We start from the raw sequence: 17,122 nt of genomic DNA, 5'->3' as shown, positions 1-17,122 counted from the left end.
TTTCTTATTGGTTTCATTGGTCTTTATTCATTTCCACCTGTTCTGTGAGGCATTTTAAGGCTGTGCTTCAGTGGCTCATGGTCTTCTTTCATGTGACTGCTCAACTCCAGCTCACTGCAGAGCAGCTATCTGCTTTTCCTGCTGTCATTCATTCTCCAATGACTTGTCACGTTGAGCTAATTCCCTGGGATTTGGGCATCAAAAAAAGGAGGGTTATGTGTTGGTCTCTTGCCTCTGGAGACCTCTTCAAGGATGTAGACTGCACTACAACCCTGGCCAGCTGCCTTGCAGAGACAAGTGACTGGTCACAAGGGAAACCAGACGAGGGATAGATGGATCAGGTGAACCTATCATCCTTACTACAAAAACATGTGTTCAGGTGGTAGCATATCAGTATCATCTTCTCCAAGTGTAAAAAGAGAATCTATTCATATGCTCATTTTATTTGCACAGTTGAGACCAAAGTACTACAGGTGACTAGGTATTGCTTCTGTAAGGATGTCATGGCTCAGTGCTCAGATTTTGTTCTGGACTTTATGACTTAAATGGTGTCATTTTTTTCTGCACTATATAAACTATTGTTATTCAGACTCTGGCGTCTTTCTCCTCCTAAATAACAGATTCCAGCTGTTATCATTTGCTTCCTTACTTATATTAAATAAACTACTATTAATGTCAGAAAATGGTTTTCATAATTGAATCCACTATGAAGATAGCCTGGAGAGGTCATGTACTTCACTGCTTAATATTTATTAACTACCCTGTGGACTGGATCAAATAGAATATGAAGCTACATACTGTGGTGAAAAAATATTTTAATAACAGAGTTCCTCTTATGGAAGGTACTTTCTTTGCATGGGAAAATATTCATAGTGAAAAATATGGGGTTGGTAGGTACCTATAAAGGCACAAATTAGGGGATAGGAGATAACTAAAAATACTGTATAAAGACAGAGAAGAGAGGAGAGAAAGAGCCAGAAAGATGGTGGCTAGTGGCAGGTTAAGACTTACGATGAAGGGATGGGAGTCAGTGGATAAAAATGGGGAACTGAAGGGTTTTTAAGAGTAGGAAATTCTAATCTTAGGGTTTTATGCCCTTCATTTAAAAACCCTCAGCTCCTCAAAACCTTTAGAAGGCTCTGCTACAGAAACCAAAGAGGGGTTGATTTCTATACTATGTGCCAGAGAGAAGAGTTGCAGGTGAGATGTGAGGGAATCTGAGTATTCAGAGAAAGCCAGAACTCAGAGCTAGATGTGACCCTAAGATTGTATGCCCCCAGGGCCTGTGCAATCATAGACAGGCCATTGGCTTCTCCTGGAGACTCAAATCAATTTTAACAAAATCTCTGTACCAGAGTGACCCTAACTTGCAACATACAGTAGTAGCTTGCTGTTTTCAATCTCAAGAGACATTACTCCTAGAAAATGACAAGGTCAGTAATTCATTTCCCTTCCCCCCCCCCTTTTTTTTATTAAATGTCCCGGCCTCACTTTCCTCATCTATAAAATCTGAAGATTGGCATCAAGAATACCTATATGGTTTTTGGTAGGGCTGTGATAATAACTATTTTATGTTTCTTTTGAGATAATTTACATAAAGTAAAATGTACAAATCTGAAGGGTACCCGTTCAACAGTTTTGACAACTACAGATACTTTTGCACCTTAAACCCTTAGCTAGATATACAGCTTTTTCATCACTTCAGAAAATTCCCTCATAGGTTAAATTCCCTCCACGGACAGCCAACCACTTGTTAACCTGATTTTTATCACAATGGATTAAATATTTCATAGCTTTATTTTCAAAATTTTTATTAGTACATGTTTGTACTACATAATTACTTTCCTTGTAGGGAGTTGGTATATAACACATCCTAATTCTTTTTTCATCTCATTCTCTTTCCCTCCCTCCCCCATAGCTTTGTTTCATACTGCTTCCTCAGCATTAATGCGTTTATTTTTCACAAGAACCACGAGACAGGTATCTCCATTTTGCAAATTAAAATGCTGAGTTTGAGGGCAGGTGGTCACAAGTCATCGGCGACCCAGCACAGCGGCACCACGTGAACTTAGAATCTTAAAAGTCCACGCTCTCAAAGGGCTTATAATGACGATCCTGGAGAGTTCACAAACGATTGCCTAAGAAATATTAAAGCTCCAAATTCAACGGAGATCAATGCGATATACAAGCTCTAAAACCGAAATAATCCTAAGGGCCATGTATGCATTCCTTTTTATTAGATGCTCTGTGTCTAACCCCACTCCCCCAAAATGGCAGAAAGGGGCTGTAAAAGACTGCGAGCGAAGTGGATTTGCTTGGAGAAACACAGGCTGGCTGAGGTTCCACACATCCCACGGGGCAGAGCCAGCAAGGTATGGGACCTGGAACAGAACCCTTCAACGAGCGAACCAAGCTCCTGGTGTTCCATCCTCTGACGCCACAGCAGGATGGAGCGCGCTTGGCCCCGCGGACTGGGCTCAAAGTCGTGAGCGGAGCTCGTCCAGCCAGCTGTCCTCCTCAATGTCACAGTCTCCTGGCTCGCCCTTCCCCCGCACCCTGGCGGGCTGCCCAGCTCCTCCTAGAGCTGACTCAGAGCTCTTGCGGTCTCTTGGCCGCGCAGCTCGCGGCTGCCATGGCAACCGTACGCCGCCACCGCCTCTTCACGCACGTCGCGAACTAACGGACTCTGCGTGGGCCCGCGCCCCACCCCCACCCCCACCCCACCCCACCCCACTCGAATCGCGTCACGGACGGCCCGCCGACCGACCTGCAGCACCTAGGTAATGAACGAGGGCGAGGGTCGCGAGCGGGAGGACAGATGGTGGATGTCCAAGTTGACAGCCTCGCCCCAACTCCCGCAGACCGGGGCACCCTTGCTGGGAGCGGCAGGGTTGTGTGGGGCTCCGTGTGAGGTGGGGGAGGGGGCGCGAGCGCGAAGCTCGCTGGGCATCATGGGGATTGTAGTTCAACAGCTCGTGGGGTTCGCGGCCTTGGCGGGGCGGCTTGGACCGGGGAACTACAAAGCCCGGCGTCCCCGACAGCTGCGAAAGACCGATAAACTTTGGCGGACCATCGGAAAGCGAATCTCATTCTCTTTGTCTTGAGGGGGCTCTTGGGTGGTCTTGGAACTGGGCTCTGTGCTCTGGGAAAGGGAAGTGGAGGTGAGAGGAGGGTTTCCCGCCCTGAGGTTTGGTCCGCCCCGGCTGCGGCAGCGCCCAGCCCACCCTGCAGAGCTGCTGCCCTTCCTAGATGGGTGGCCACCGCCCGGCTCTAGGGCCCCGGGCCTTCGGCGCCTCTACCCCGCCCAGGGCGTTGCCTCTTGGTGCAGAACGCGTGTACCGCATACCTTTGATGTGAGACCCGAGAAATCGTGGTGTAAGCAGGCTTCTTTCCTTTCCCGGATAAGCTAATTTCTAGTTACTTAACATACTAATTTTAAAGTAACTCAAAGGTGTTTGCATATTCAGTCCATCCATTAGTGATTCCTCAAAGGGCACTGTTGTTCAAAGGGTAAGTGTAAAAGTGGATAAAAGATATCATTGCTGTTGTTTGGTGTATCTGGTTTTTATTGTTTTGCACTTTTGCATTTTATCTATGGAGGTTCAAGGTTGTGTAGTGAGTCTCTCCACCGGGTCCTCCTCCCCCATTGGCCAGGCAACACAGATTTGATTCTATTTTGAAGCCTAGTTTAGGTTTAAACTTTTATCACCTCCCCCCCCCCCTTTTTTTTTTACAGCGGGTAATAGTGTTTTCTTTGATTATTTTAGTGCTTTTCAGAATTTCTCAGGAGCATATTTTCAGGACGAAAAATGCCATGTTCTATTTTTTTTCTTGAAATGCTGTAGAATTAACCTTACCGTAAGAGTTGACTCAAGTCTTGGTGGGTAAGGAGGCTGACCTAGATTTACAAAACTCACCTTGACTATCCTTCAAAATTTTTCAATAGGTGCTCCCACCTCCTAGCAGTTTGGTATTTTATAGGGTTGGGAAATTGTTGATAGTATCGTGAGTTTGAGTGTGTGTGTGTGAGTGTGTTTAGAAATAAAACCGTAAGACCAGTAACAGTATAAAAATTCTTTTACTGTCAATTAAAATGATGCTGCTTATATAAGTTTTACCTAAACAAATTTTTATAACAAGGATACAGAAAGTAAATTTCATGAGACCATTAGGGAAAAAAGCATTGTGTAGTATGAGGAGTTGAAGTATTCATTCAGAATTTGCCATGTATTATGCCAGGTGGTAGAAATAAAGAGAATAGAAGATTGCCTGTGCCTTGCATGGGCGTGTCATCACAGTAGTGTGTATGGGCAAGTTGCTCTAGGAGCAATAATAATTTCAGCGCGAATAAATGAGCATACAATAGCATTTATTGAATATTTACTCCGTGTGAGGCACTGTACTTTTTGCATGGAAGTCCTTATTTATTTCTCACAATGAAAGTATGAAGTACAGTTATTTAGAGATGAAGAAATGAGGTTAGAAATTTTCCTCAAGTTCCTACTTGGTAGTATGAATATGGGATTCAAACCTGCTGGGTCTAATTCATAATGTAAGTCATGGTTTCAACCCCCTAATCCCCTTCTACCTACCAATTTGAAAGATTCTGACAGGGGAGGTCTTTGGTATACAGTAATTTTTTTTTTTTTTGAGACAGAATCTCACTGTATAGTTTAGTCTGGCTTGGAACTCACGATAGTTCTTCTGTCTCATCCTCCCCAAGTCCTGGGATTACAGGTGTGTGTCACCACGCCCAGCCATAAAGTAGTTTTTGACTGGTGTTAAGAAAGTTCAATAAGCTTTCATTGGAGGGAGGATGAGGAAAGACACTAGGCAATATGAGCAAAGAATAGTTTCAGGAATGAATATTTTGTATTTGGGAAACCCTCGGTAGTTGTACGTGACTGGATCCCAAAATACTTGCAGTATAGTAGTGGGAGAAGCCAGATTTTAAGGTACTTGGGGCCATCATCAGAGTTTGGAATTTTTCTTAACATGGGGCAACCATTGAAGAATTTCAGAAAAAGTAGTGTTGTCAAACTGGGTTTATGGAAAGATTAGAGTGGTGGCAGGAAAGCCAGTTGTAGAAAAACAAAAAAGGTCCAGTAGAGAAATGAAGAGAGTCTGAAATAAGCAGATGGAGTCACAGAAAAAGATGATTTGAGGAATATTTAAGAGGTAAAATTGATGATTTATGAGTTTGGATGTCTAAGACAATGATGCTAGATGACAAAAGACAGTGAAACTGTTGATTGACATAGGAGCAGGAAGTTTTTGTTCGGGTGAAAGACAAAGATCAGTTTTGAGTGCTTGTTCAGGGTTGCTTTGGCATATTTGGGTGGGGATACATTTAGGTTTAGAGTTTTGAGAGGTCAGGACTGGATATAGAGGTTTACACATGGTTAAGTAGTTGAAATTACAGGAGACAATGGACCAGTTTAGCTAGGGGAAATGACTAGAAAAAAGAAGTAGTGAATATGGAACTCACTGGAAGCAGCAACATTCAAGGTGTGTGTGTTTGGAGGAGGGGCCATGTTTGAGAAGAAGTGGGGTAGAGGCCACAAATGAGGGTGAAGAGGTTAGGCGAAGAGAATGAACTGGAAGAAAGCACAACAGACAACCAAGGGAGGAAACGAGGAGTGGTTCGGAGTATCCAGGTTAGGGAGGGCAAGTAAAGTAAAAAGGTTGAGAAGTGACCAGTGGATTTGGCGGCTAGAAGTCATTTATAAAGTGCACAAATGAAGCATCAGTAAGCATAGACTTCTTTGAAAATGTGTTCCATAATAATGCATATACAGAAGAAAAGAAAATATGAGGAGCCTCCATCCAACTAACCTAGCTTGAAGAGTGAACACATAATGTTTTGCTTCTTCTGTAACTCTTACCTTCCACCTGGGTTATTTTGAAGCTAAACTCAGATATTGTATCTTTTGTTCATAATATTTCAACATGTATTTTTTTTTTTTTTTTTTGGTACGGGGATCAAACTTGAGACTGCACAGGCGGCAGAACCACTGAGCTAAATCCCTGGCTCCTCAATATGTATCTTTAAAAGTTCAAGATTCATTTTTTTAAAAAAAGGTATAACCCTACTATCTTTATCTAATTTGATAATACTTAATATAAAATGTCCAGTTGCATTTACTTATTTATTTATTTTTCTGGTACCGGGGATCAAATTCAGGACCTTGCACTTGCCAGGCAGGCACTGTGCCACTGAGCTACATCCCTGGCACCAGTTTCTTTTCTTTTTAAAGGACTTGGCTATAAAGAGAGGAAAGAGATGAGACAGTAACTAAAAAAGGTTTGTAGGGTTGATTTTGTTTTTGTTTTTAAGGTTAGAGAAAGAGCCAATAAACAGGAAATGTTTGAGGATGCAGGAAATGAAAAGGGAGGAAAGAACTGATAGAGGTCCTTGAAAATGTAGGAAGGAATAGGATGAGCATGTGAAAGAACTGTTCTGGAATTAATCACATGTAACAGTTGCCAGTCAAATAATGCTGTATTCCTAGGCAGTGTGCTAGGGTTGATAGGAGGAGGGGGACTGAGAAAAGAAGTGAGAGTGGATATAGGTAGGGTTGTAAAAAGAAGAGTTCAAAGGTGATAGTCTCTAAGAGGTGGAAAGAAATAAAAGCCAGCTGATTAGTGAAGAGATTGTGGTTTCAAAAGAAGAATGGTAGAGATCTGGAAAAGCCACAGTGGAAAGGAACTGCTCCAGGGCAGGTGAGAATTGTCTCCTTGACCCCATAGAAGTTGGTGGTTTACAGTGACAGCAAAACATGAGATTGTGCGAGTTTTCTCCTTAAATTTAGATTTTATTTACTAGGAAAACACTTAATTGAGGAAACCAGTAGACAGTATATAGCTGAAGAGAAGAAAATCCAGGCCTAGAATGGATAATTAGGTCATTCCTGAACAACTTTAGATTTATCCTCTTAATAATTATCGTCTCTTTTGTAGAAATATAACAGTAAAATTAGAAGATGTCAGAAAGGTCTATAGTCCTCTTCTCCATTATACTGTGTTTTCTGTGTGGTCATAGGCAACTTTCCAAACCTGTTTCTTCATCTCCTACGAGGTGTTAATACTATTTTATGTGATTTTTGGGAAGATTAAACAGTTTAATCAAGGTAAACTGTAAGTGCTGATTAAGTGAATGTGTTTCTCTTTCCCATCTCCTCCTCACCAACGGTGTAGCAGGACTGTCATTTTGTCTTGTGACTTTACCTATCTAAGTAGGTATGTTAACTAATGGTTACTAACAAAATGATGACTTGTTTCCATAAAAGGATTCATCAATTTTTTTAAATGAAGCTTCCTTAAATGTTATAAAATGTTATTTTATAGGCCATTAATAGTTACCTGGTTTTAGCTTATTTTTATCTTCGAAGAAATAGGAAGTTGAAGAAATCCAGGAAATGATTTGACATCCCAGTAGCTCTAAAATTCTTGGATTCTCTGTATCTCATTTCTGGACTGATTTATTTTATACTTCTACTGATATATTAGCATCTGTTTGTTAATGGAAATATGCATATGTTTTAGTGTGCTCAGCATTATTAAATATTTTTCTGTACAATGATAACCATACTTATATGTGGTAGGCTGACAGAAATTACACCTTAGAATGTGTAGTAAAAGGTATATATAAGCATTTTCCAGATAAATTCAAGGATTGTGAGAGTGGTTTTAAAAATGGGATAGTTTTCCATAGTGGGTTTAATTCTTTCTGGATGTCTTTTAATATGCTTCTTTGCTAGGGTTGGTTTGATTATGGTGCTACTTGAAGGTATGGAGAAGGAACAAATGACCTTTCAAACTTTGTTTCTGTCTATGTTAAAAATCAAAACTCAAAAATGAGCTTTATTTTTAATATTCTTTTTGTATGAAATAAAATTTGTTTTTTAAAATTATTAATATTATTGGTACATTTTAGGTATACAGTATAATGACATTCATCATTGGAAATTTGTACCTTTACGTAATCTATCTTGGTTCTTATTTTTTTCCCCATTCCCCTGCCCTTCCTTCAACCCCTCCTCCCCTCCCCTATTTACAAAGACTTTCTTTCCATTTTTTAATTTTTTCATATTAATTCCATTACCTTCTTCCTTTCTCCTACCCCTTCCCATTCCCCTTTGCCCCTTTTCTTTCTATTTCACGTTATGTATTATACCTTTTAGTCCTTATTTACACTTTCAGTTTCTCACACCAGAGAAACTATTCAGTATTTACGCATTTGTCCTGTTTATTTCACTCAAGAGTATTGCCTCAATGTGTTTTCATTTAGCTATAAATGCCTCTAATTTCTCACTCTTTATGGCTGAGTAGTACTCCATTTTATAAAAAAACCACATGTTCTTTATCCAGGCTTCTGTTGATGGGCAGTTGGGCTGTTTCCAAGTTTTAGCTATTACAAACTGTGCTGCTATGAACATAGGTGCACATATATCACTGTGGTAGGATTCTTTTAATTCTTTTGGGAAGATCCCCAGGAGAGGAATAGGTGGGTCAAATGGGGCTTCCAGTCCTAGTTCTTTGAGGTATCTCTATACTGATTTCCACAGTGGTTGCAGCATTCTACACTCCCACCAGCAGTGGAGCAGGGTTCCTCTTTCCCCACAGCCCCGCCAGCATTTGTTACTGGTTGATTTCATGATAGCAGCCATTCTTTCTGGGGTGAGGTGGAATCTCAGCGTTGTTTTCATTTGGATCTCTCAAATTACCAGTGATGTTGAACATTTTTTCATATGTTTATTTGCTATTTCTGCTTCTTTGTCTGAAAAGTGTCTGTTCATTTCAGATGCCCATTTTTGGATTGGGTCTTTGAATTTGAGAGGTCTGATTTTTTAAAGTTCTTTACGGAGTCTAGATAGTAGACCTTTGTCTGAGGAACAGCAGGTGAAAATTTTTTCCCACATTGTGGGTTGTCTCTTCACACTGTTGGTGGTTTCTCTTGCTGTGCAGAAGCTTTTTAATAAGAGATCCCACTTGTTGATTGTTTGTGCTAGTTCATGTGCAACTGAGGCTTTGTGCAAAAAATCTTTTCCTATGCCAATGTCTTCAAGAGTTCTACCTAACCTCTCTTCCAGCTGGTTTAGTGTTTCTGTTTTAATATTTAGATCTTTAATCCATTTCGATTTTAGTTTAGTGCATGGTGAGAGATATAGGTCTAGTTTTAATCTTTGGCAAGTTGAAACCCAATTTTTCCAGCACCATTTATTAAAGAGGCTATCTTTCCTTCAGTGAGGGTATTTGGCTCCTTTGTCCAAGATGAGGTGTTTGAGTGTGTCTGGAGTTGTTTCTGCATCTTCTAATCTGTTCTACTGGTCCTCAGGTCTGTTTCTTTACCAGTACCATGCTGGTTTTTTTTTGTTTTGTTTTGTTTTCTTTTCTTTTTTGTTTTTTGTGTTTTTTTTGGTACTGGGGATCGAACTCCAGTCCTTGCACTTGCACAGCAGGTGACGAAACCACTGAGCTAAATCCCCAGCCCACCATGCTGTTTTTATCACAGTGGCTTTGTAGTAAAGTTTCAAGTTGGGGTCTGTAACAGCCCCTACCTTGTCTTTATTGCGTAGAATTGCTTTTGCTAGTCTATGTTTCTTCTTGTTCCAAATGAATTTTTGTATTGTTTTTCTCAAGGTCCTGGAAGTATGCTGCTGGGATTTCAATTGGGATTGCATTGAATCTATAGAGCAGTTTTGGAAGTATGACCATTTTCACTATGTTGGATCTTCCTACCCAGGAGCAAGAGATTTCTTTCCGTTTTCTGATATCCTCTTCGGTCTCTTTTTTCAGAGCGCTATAGTTTTCAGAGTAGAGGTCTTTGATTTCTTTCATTAGGTTGATTCCTAGGTATTTCAGTTTTTTGTATGCTATTATGAAAGGAATTGTTTGCCCTATTTCTCTCAGTGAGTCTGTTGTTCGTGTAGAGGAAAGCTATTGATTTTTGTGTGTTGACCTTGTATCCAGCTACTTACTGAATTTGGTTATTAAGTCTAGAAGACTTTTGGTGGAGTTCTTGGGGTCTTTTATATAGAGTATCATTTCATATATATATATATATATATATATATATATGTATGTTCTATATAGAGTATCATGCAAATAGTGACCATTTAACTTCTTTGTTTCCTATCTTTATTCCTTTTATTTCTTTCTCTTGTCTAATTGGTATGGCTGTTGTTTCCAAAAGTATATTGAACAGAAGTGGTGATAGTGGACATCCTTGTCTTGTTCCTGATTTTAGTGTGAAGGATATCAGTTTTTGACCATTTAGTATGATATTGGCTGTTGGTTTTTCATAGATGGCTTTTATCAGATTGAGGTAGAGACTGTCTATTCCAATTCTTTGTAGAGTTTTTATCATGACTTCGTATTGGATTTTGTTGAACACTTTTTCTGCATCTATGGAGATGATCATGTGGTTTTTGTCCTTGGCTCTATTAATATAATGTATTACATTTATTGATTTGTGTATGTTGAACCATCCATGCATCCCTGGGATGAATCCCACTTGGTCCAGGTATATTATCTTCTTGATGATCTTCTGCATTCTATTTCCCAGTATCTTATTAAGGATTTTTACATCTACGTCATTAGTGATATTGGCCTGTAGTTCTCTTTTTCAGTTGGGTCTTTCTCTGCTTTGGGGATCAAGGTGATGCTTGATTCCAGAAATGTATTTGAGAGTATTGTTTCTCTTTCAATTTCATTGAGGAGTTTAAACAGTAGTGGCAATAGTTCTTCTCTAAATGTCTTGTAGAATTCAGCAGTGAAGCCATCAGGGCCTGGGCTTTTCTTGGTTAGTATTTAATTATGTTTTCAATTTTGTTGATTGATATTGGGTTACTTAGAATTTTTAGGTCTTCTTCATTCAGCTTTGGTAATTCATACTTATCTAGGAATCTGTCCATTTATTCTGTGTTTTCCATCTTACCGGCATATAGGATCTTGAAGTAGGTATTGATGATCCTCTGGATTTCTCCTAGGTCCATTGTAATTTCACCGTTTTCATTCCTAATTGCATGCATTTGAGCCTTTTCTTTTTTTCTGATAAGGTTGGCTAAGGGTTTGTCAATTTTTTTTATTCTTTTTTTTTTTTGGTACCGGGGATCGAACTTGGGTCGTTGTGCTTGCACAGCAGGCAGCGAAACCACTGAGCTAAATCCCCAGCCCAATTCTTTTTATTCGTTTGAAGAACCAACTCTTTGCTTCATTGATTTGTTTTGTATCGATTTTTAGTCACCATTACATTGATTTCTGCTCTGATCTTTATTATTTCCTTCCTTGTATGAGTTTGGGATTTGTTCTGCTCTTATTCTAGAAGCTTGAGGTTCAGCATCAGGTTGTTTAATTGAGCTCACTCTGTTTTCCTAATAAGAGTATTCACTGCTATGGATTTCCCTCATAAGATTGCTTTCATTGTGTCCCATAGATTCTGATATGTTGTATTGAGATTGTCATTTAATTGTAGAAACTGTCTGATTTCGTCTTTTGGTTTTTTTTTGGTACTGGGAATCCAACTCAGGACCTTGCACTTGTAAGGCAGGTGGCGGCACCACTGAGCTAAACCCTCAGCCCTGTCTGATTTCTTCTTTAATTTCCTCTGTGACCCATTGGTTATTTAGAAGTGTGTTGTTCAGTTTCCATGTGTTTATGAAATTCTTGCGGTTTCTTTTGCTGTTGATCTCCAATTTCATTGCACTATGGTCTGGTAATATACAGGGGTTAACTTCAATTCCTTTGTACTTAAGCATGTTCTGTGAGTGAGTATGTGGTCTGTTTTGGAGAATGACTCCTGTGCAGCTGAAAAGAATGTGTATTCTGATTTTGTGGGATGCAAAACTCTGTAAACATCTGTTAAGTTCACTTGTTCAAGAATTTGAGTTCTAGCATTTTGTTGTTTATTTTTTGTCTAATTGATCTGTTTGTGACAGTGGGGTATTGAGGTCCCCTACTACTATTGTACTAGTGCTTATTTGATTTTTCAAGACCGTTAGTATTTTTTTTTTATATTGTTGGTTGCACTAGTGTTTGGTGCATATATATTTATGATTGTCATCTCTTTTGCTTGGATTATTCCCTTTACAAGAATGTATTGTCCTGCTTTGTCTCTCTTAATGAGTGTTGGTTTGAAATCCATTTGATCTGCAAAGAGGATAGCTACTCCTGCTTTTTTTCGGGTTCCTTTTGCATGGAGAATTGTTTTCCACCCTTTAACTTTCAGTCTGTGAGTTTCTGTTTGAATTAAGTGTGTTTCTTGTATGGAGCATATTGTTGGACCTTGCTTCTTGGCTCATTCTGCCTGTCTATTTCTTTTGATTGGTGAATTGAGACCATTAACATTGATGGTTATAACTGATATGTATTGACTTATCCTTGTCATGTCTTTTTCTTTTTGTTGGATTCTCCCCCTTTGCTTTTAATTTCTTGTCGTGCATGATGGATTCATTCTGCTGGGTTTCCTGGCGTTGTAATCCTCATTGTCTTTTCCTAGGATATTGTTTAAAACTTTTTAGAGTGCTGGTTTGGTATTCATGAAGTTCCTAAGGTGCTCTTTGTCATGAAATTATCTTATTTCCCCATGCATTTTGAAAGATAGTTTTTCTGGGTACATCAATGTGGGTTGGAGGTTGTTTTACTTTAGGGCGTGAAATATGTCCCTCCAAGCTCTCCTTGCCTTGATGGTTTGCTTTGAGAAGTCTGCAGTGATTCTGATGGGCTTTCCTTTGTGTGTGATTTGTTTCTTTTCTCTAACTGCATGTAGAATTTTGTTCATCTGTTTGATTTCTTAACTATTATATGCATATGTGTAGGTTTTTTTTCTTTTTTCTTTTTAATTTTTTTTGGTACTGGGGATCGAACTCGGGTCCTTGTGCTTGTGTAGGTTTTTTTTTGATCATGGCTTGTTGAAGTCCTGTATGCCTCACTAATCTGTCAAGTTCTTTTCCCTTACTTGGGAAGTTTTCTGCTATCACTTCTGTGAACAGTTTTGTTTGTTTGTTTTTTGGTACGGGGATCGAACTCAGGTCCTTGCACTTACACAGCAGGCAGTGAAACCACTGCGCTAAATCCCCGGCCTGTGAACAGTTTTTTTATGTCGTCTGCACTCTCTCCTGTTTCTTCATTGACTCTGATCAGTCTTATGTTATTCTTCTTTGCATTGTCTAGCAGCTGCTGGATTGATTTCTTGTGGTCCCTTACTATTTTAAAGAAATTTTTCTTTTCTTGGTCAGTAATTGCAATCCTATCTTTTATATCTGAAATTCTGTCCTCACATTGGCTCATTCAGATGTGTAAACTTTCAATGGAGTTTTTAATCTCCTGGAAATCTGTTTTCATCTGTTTTGTGGATTCCATGTGTTTCGTTTATTGGGATTCCATCATGTTCCTCCGCTCCTCTATTTTTTTATGTGTATCTGCTCTAGATGTATTTATCATGTCTTTCACGATGGACACAATCTCTGTTGTTATCTGAGAAATTATTTGTAATTTCATTTTTTTCCAGATGCTCTTTTGGTGCCAGTTCAGGGAGTCCAGGTGGTTGAGTATCAGATTGTCCCATCTCCTTGCCCTTTGTGGTTGCCTTAGGTGATCTGGAAGTCTGATTTTGAGACTTGTTTATGTGTCTTCTCATTTCAATAGATGCAGCCTGCTGCACCTTTGTTGAGGCAGTTTTTGTTCACCCAGTGGTCTTCAGTTCTCAGCAAGCCACCAAGCGGCCTTTTCTGTGCTTCTCAGCACTGTACCAACTTATAGGTTCAGAGTGGTGGCCTTCTGGATCCCTGCACTGTCCTCTATTGTCTGGGCGGGGTTCTGGCTGGGGCCTGTGCACACTTGGGATTGTATCTTAGGTGTGCTTCTGGCTAGGGCCTGTCCCCCTATGTAGCTGTTGTCTGGGAGGGCCTTTGGCTGGGGGCTGTGCACCGCAGTCGGTGGTGTCTGAGCAGGCTTCTGTCTAGGTTCTCCATGCACTTACCAGTGGTATTGGGGTGAACCTGTGGCTGTTGCTTGTGTGCCTGTGCAGCTCTTTTCCAGCCGGGCCCTTGGCTTGGGCCTTCCCATATGGCTGGGGTTGGGGCAAGGCCCTGGCTAGACCTGCCTGAAGCTACTCTGCTCTGGTCCACCCTTCTGCTTGCAGAATCTGCGCACACTTACAGGTGGTATTGGGATGGGCCTTTGGCTGTTGCTTGTGCGCCTGTGCAGCTCTTTTATGGGTGGGCCTTTGGCTTGGGCCTGTGTGCCCAAGTGCCTGGGGTTGGGTTGGGGGCCTGGCTGGACCTGCCTGAAGCTGTGCTGCTCTGGTCCACACTGCTGCTTGCTGGGATCTATGGACACTTCTGTTTTTTTTTTTTTTTTTAAGACAGGCTTTTGCTGTGTAGTTCAGGCTGGGCATGAACTCATAGTGATCCTCCTGCCTCAGCCCCGTGTCCTAGAATTACAGTTGTGTGCCACCATGCCTAGCTTGAAACTATTCTTTTTTTTTTTTTTTCTTTGTATCGGGGATTGAACTCAGGACCTTGTACTTTTGAGGCAGGTGGTAGCACCACTGAGCTAAATCCCCGTCCCTTGAAACTATTCTTAGTTAACACTTTTTATAGTTTTTAATCATGTCTTTGTTTCGTTTTTGTATTTTGTTCCTAGTTACTGAACAGGAATTGTATTTGCTTTCTAAGATATTCTAGAATTCTTAAGAGCAATCATTTTGTGGACATATATACAGCACATGTACCTTGCATTTCAGTTTAAGACACATTATTGTGTGTCTCCGTGTTGCATATTGTACCAGCCTCTGGCAACACACTAATAAGCCCCATCCCTCTCTCAAAGTATCTTATAATTTAGACATTGCTCAATAAATTACCTAGTTGAGGATTACTTTTCTGTTTAAGGAGATAGCATTAAAAAACAATGTATTGGGGCCGGGGATTTAGCTCAGTGGTTTCACCACCTACTGCTCAAACGCAAGGAAGGACCTGAGTTCGATCCCTGATACTAAAAACAAAACAAAACAGTGTATTTTATTTCTTTCACACCTTTCACTTATTTGAAGTACAAATGATATATTTTCATTTGCTGTATTCAGTACCCTTTTCCTTATTTTCACTTATTCCTCTGTTCCTAGGAGTGTCTATACTTCATTATCTTTTCCTTTCTGATGTTTTTTCCCTTTCTGTTTTTCTTGGTGATTAGGAGTTATAAAGAAGGAATGAAGGAGAAAGGGGAAGTAGTAGATTCCATTTTATTTTTCTTACCTATGTAAGAGAGCATGGATGAAAGGAATATTTAACATGTACTTTCTGGTGTGAATGTAGGTATTTTTATATTTTTATTTCCTCTGTGTTATATATTCTTTGAAGTTAAAAATTAGGTTGGTAAAACCCACGTGGCCTTACGTAGTTCCTTACATAAACATAGGTAACTGCTTAGTGGTGTAGATGCTTATTCAATAATGTAGCTTAGATGATTAATGAATAAGAATGTAAATATGGGGCCGGGGATTTGGCTCAGTGGTTTTGCCCCCTGCTGCTCAAGCGCAAGGACCTGAGTTCGATCCCTGGTACCAAAAAAAAAAAAAGAATGTAAATATGATAATAAAATTACTTGTTTAAAAAGACCTTGTTAAAGTAATACGAAGCAGATGTTTTTTTTGAAAAAGTTTTTAGGTGGGTGTGGTGGCCCACACTTGTAATCCTAGCACATCGGGAGGCTGAGGCAGGAGGATTGCAAATTGGAGTCCAGCCTGGGCAACTTACTTACTGAGACCCAGTCTCAAAAAAAAGAAAAAGACTGGGGTTGTTCCTCAGTATGAAGGTGCTCCCCAGTACCAGGAAAAAAAGTTTTGTATCATTCAAAGCACTATGAAACTAAGAGCCAAATAATTTTTAATTGTATAGGCAACTGGGACAAAATACATTATATCACCTCCGCTAATGAGCCTTTTATCTTTGAATTAGATTTGTAACTTTAAAGGAGCCAATGTATTTTGAAGGAATTTACGGTAGTAAAGTATAATGAGCCAGGTGGGCCCTGAGTTAGACACATCTGAATTCAAATCCAGCATCTATGGGCACATAGTCGAAATTCTTTCAACCTCAGCTGCCTTGTCTGTTAAATGGAAAGTAACTGTTTTTGTTTTGTACTGCTGTGTGGATTATGAAACAATAGTTAGCCATTTTTTCCTATTGCCTGATATAGAGTTATCAGCATTCAATAAATATTACTATTATTACTAAAAGTACATGAGCAGAAATTATTGTGGTAGTTACTTCTGAGAAACATGCTGTTAAAACCATGTATTTAGATTCTGTAGTGTTTCATGGATAGTTATATTTCTGTTTCTGAAGTATTTGACATATGCATGCAGATAAGATGATAAATGAAAAGCCTTCATTGCTATAGAAATTCTTTTCTTATCTGTGGGTTTATGGTTAAGTTATATTCTTTATTGTTCATGACAGGCTGTAGTCCTTGACACTATTACCCCAAAATAAAGACATGAGTGGTATTGTGAATTTCAGAGTTACCTATTTTAATGATAAGTAGTCACAGGGTCCATTAATTTATTGCTATTAAAACATTCTTCAAGGGAGATTATTAAAAGAGAAGGAAGGAAATCAGTGGGAAGGGTGGAGGGAAGGGTAAAGATGATAATGCAGGCATAGATATGATCAAGATATATACATGTATGAAAATGCCACAATGAAACCAGTATTCTGTATAATCAGTGTGCACTAATAAAAGACATCCTTCAAGGAGTGTTAATTTTATAAGTTGTGATTATATATTTTCATAATTGCTTTATTCATACTTCTTACATGAAATAAACTAGATTTTAGTGATTTGAAGAAACATTTTAAATATGTGAAAGCTAGACATATTGGTAGAATTCAGTATGATACAAAATGAAGAAACACTTGATTTGTTAGCATTGTTCTAATAGTGTTATTTAGTTCACATAGCAATAGTTGGTTTGAGGCTACTTCAGTGTTTCTAAATAACCATCTACTTTCAGGAATTTACAACTCATAAAAGGAAAAGGAGCAATATGAGAGATGTAAGGGAGTAGGAGAATGAAAACAGTTTAAAACAGAATTTTTTTTTCTTAGCTCCCTATATA

The 17,122-nt window shown here is 39.4% G+C and overlaps 1 protein-coding gene and 1 long non-coding RNA gene across 5 annotated transcripts in view; one reads left to right on the top strand and one right to left on the bottom strand.

The window, feature by feature from the left end:
• LOC147821676 (uncharacterized) lies at positions 1-3,481 on the bottom strand. The gene is made up of 2 exons (XR_015446673.1): positions 3,347-3,481; positions 1-3,142 (listed from the first exon to the last, which is right to left on the bottom strand). It is a non-coding gene; the product is annotated as an uncharacterized LOC147821676 (long non-coding RNA).
• Positions 2,597-17,122, top strand: part of Katnal1 (katanin catalytic subunit A1 like 1) — a 130,515-nt gene continuing 115,989 nt past the window's right edge. The window contains exon 1 of one of the 4 annotated variants that reach the window (XM_004854786.4): positions 2,597-2,780. The gene's annotated coding sequence lies outside the window, so the exon portion shown is untranslated. Of the gene's footprint in view, positions 2,781-3,009; positions 3,511-17,122 lie in introns of those variants that run through there. The other 3 variants (XM_004854785.4, XM_004854788.4, XM_004854787.4) reach the window with 3 other exon arrangements.

The sequence above is a fragment of the Heterocephalus glaber genome, unplaced genomic scaffold (genome assembly GCF_053883595.1).
Source record: "Heterocephalus glaber isolate CG9 unplaced genomic scaffold, H.glaber_assembly_v1.0 deba00001720, whole genome shotgun sequence".
Lineage (NCBI taxonomy): Eukaryota > Metazoa > Chordata > Mammalia > Rodentia > Bathyergidae > Heterocephalus > Heterocephalus glaber.
The sequence above is the reverse complement of the archived record's forward strand: the minus strand, read 5'-3'. Positions and strand labels throughout refer to the sequence as shown.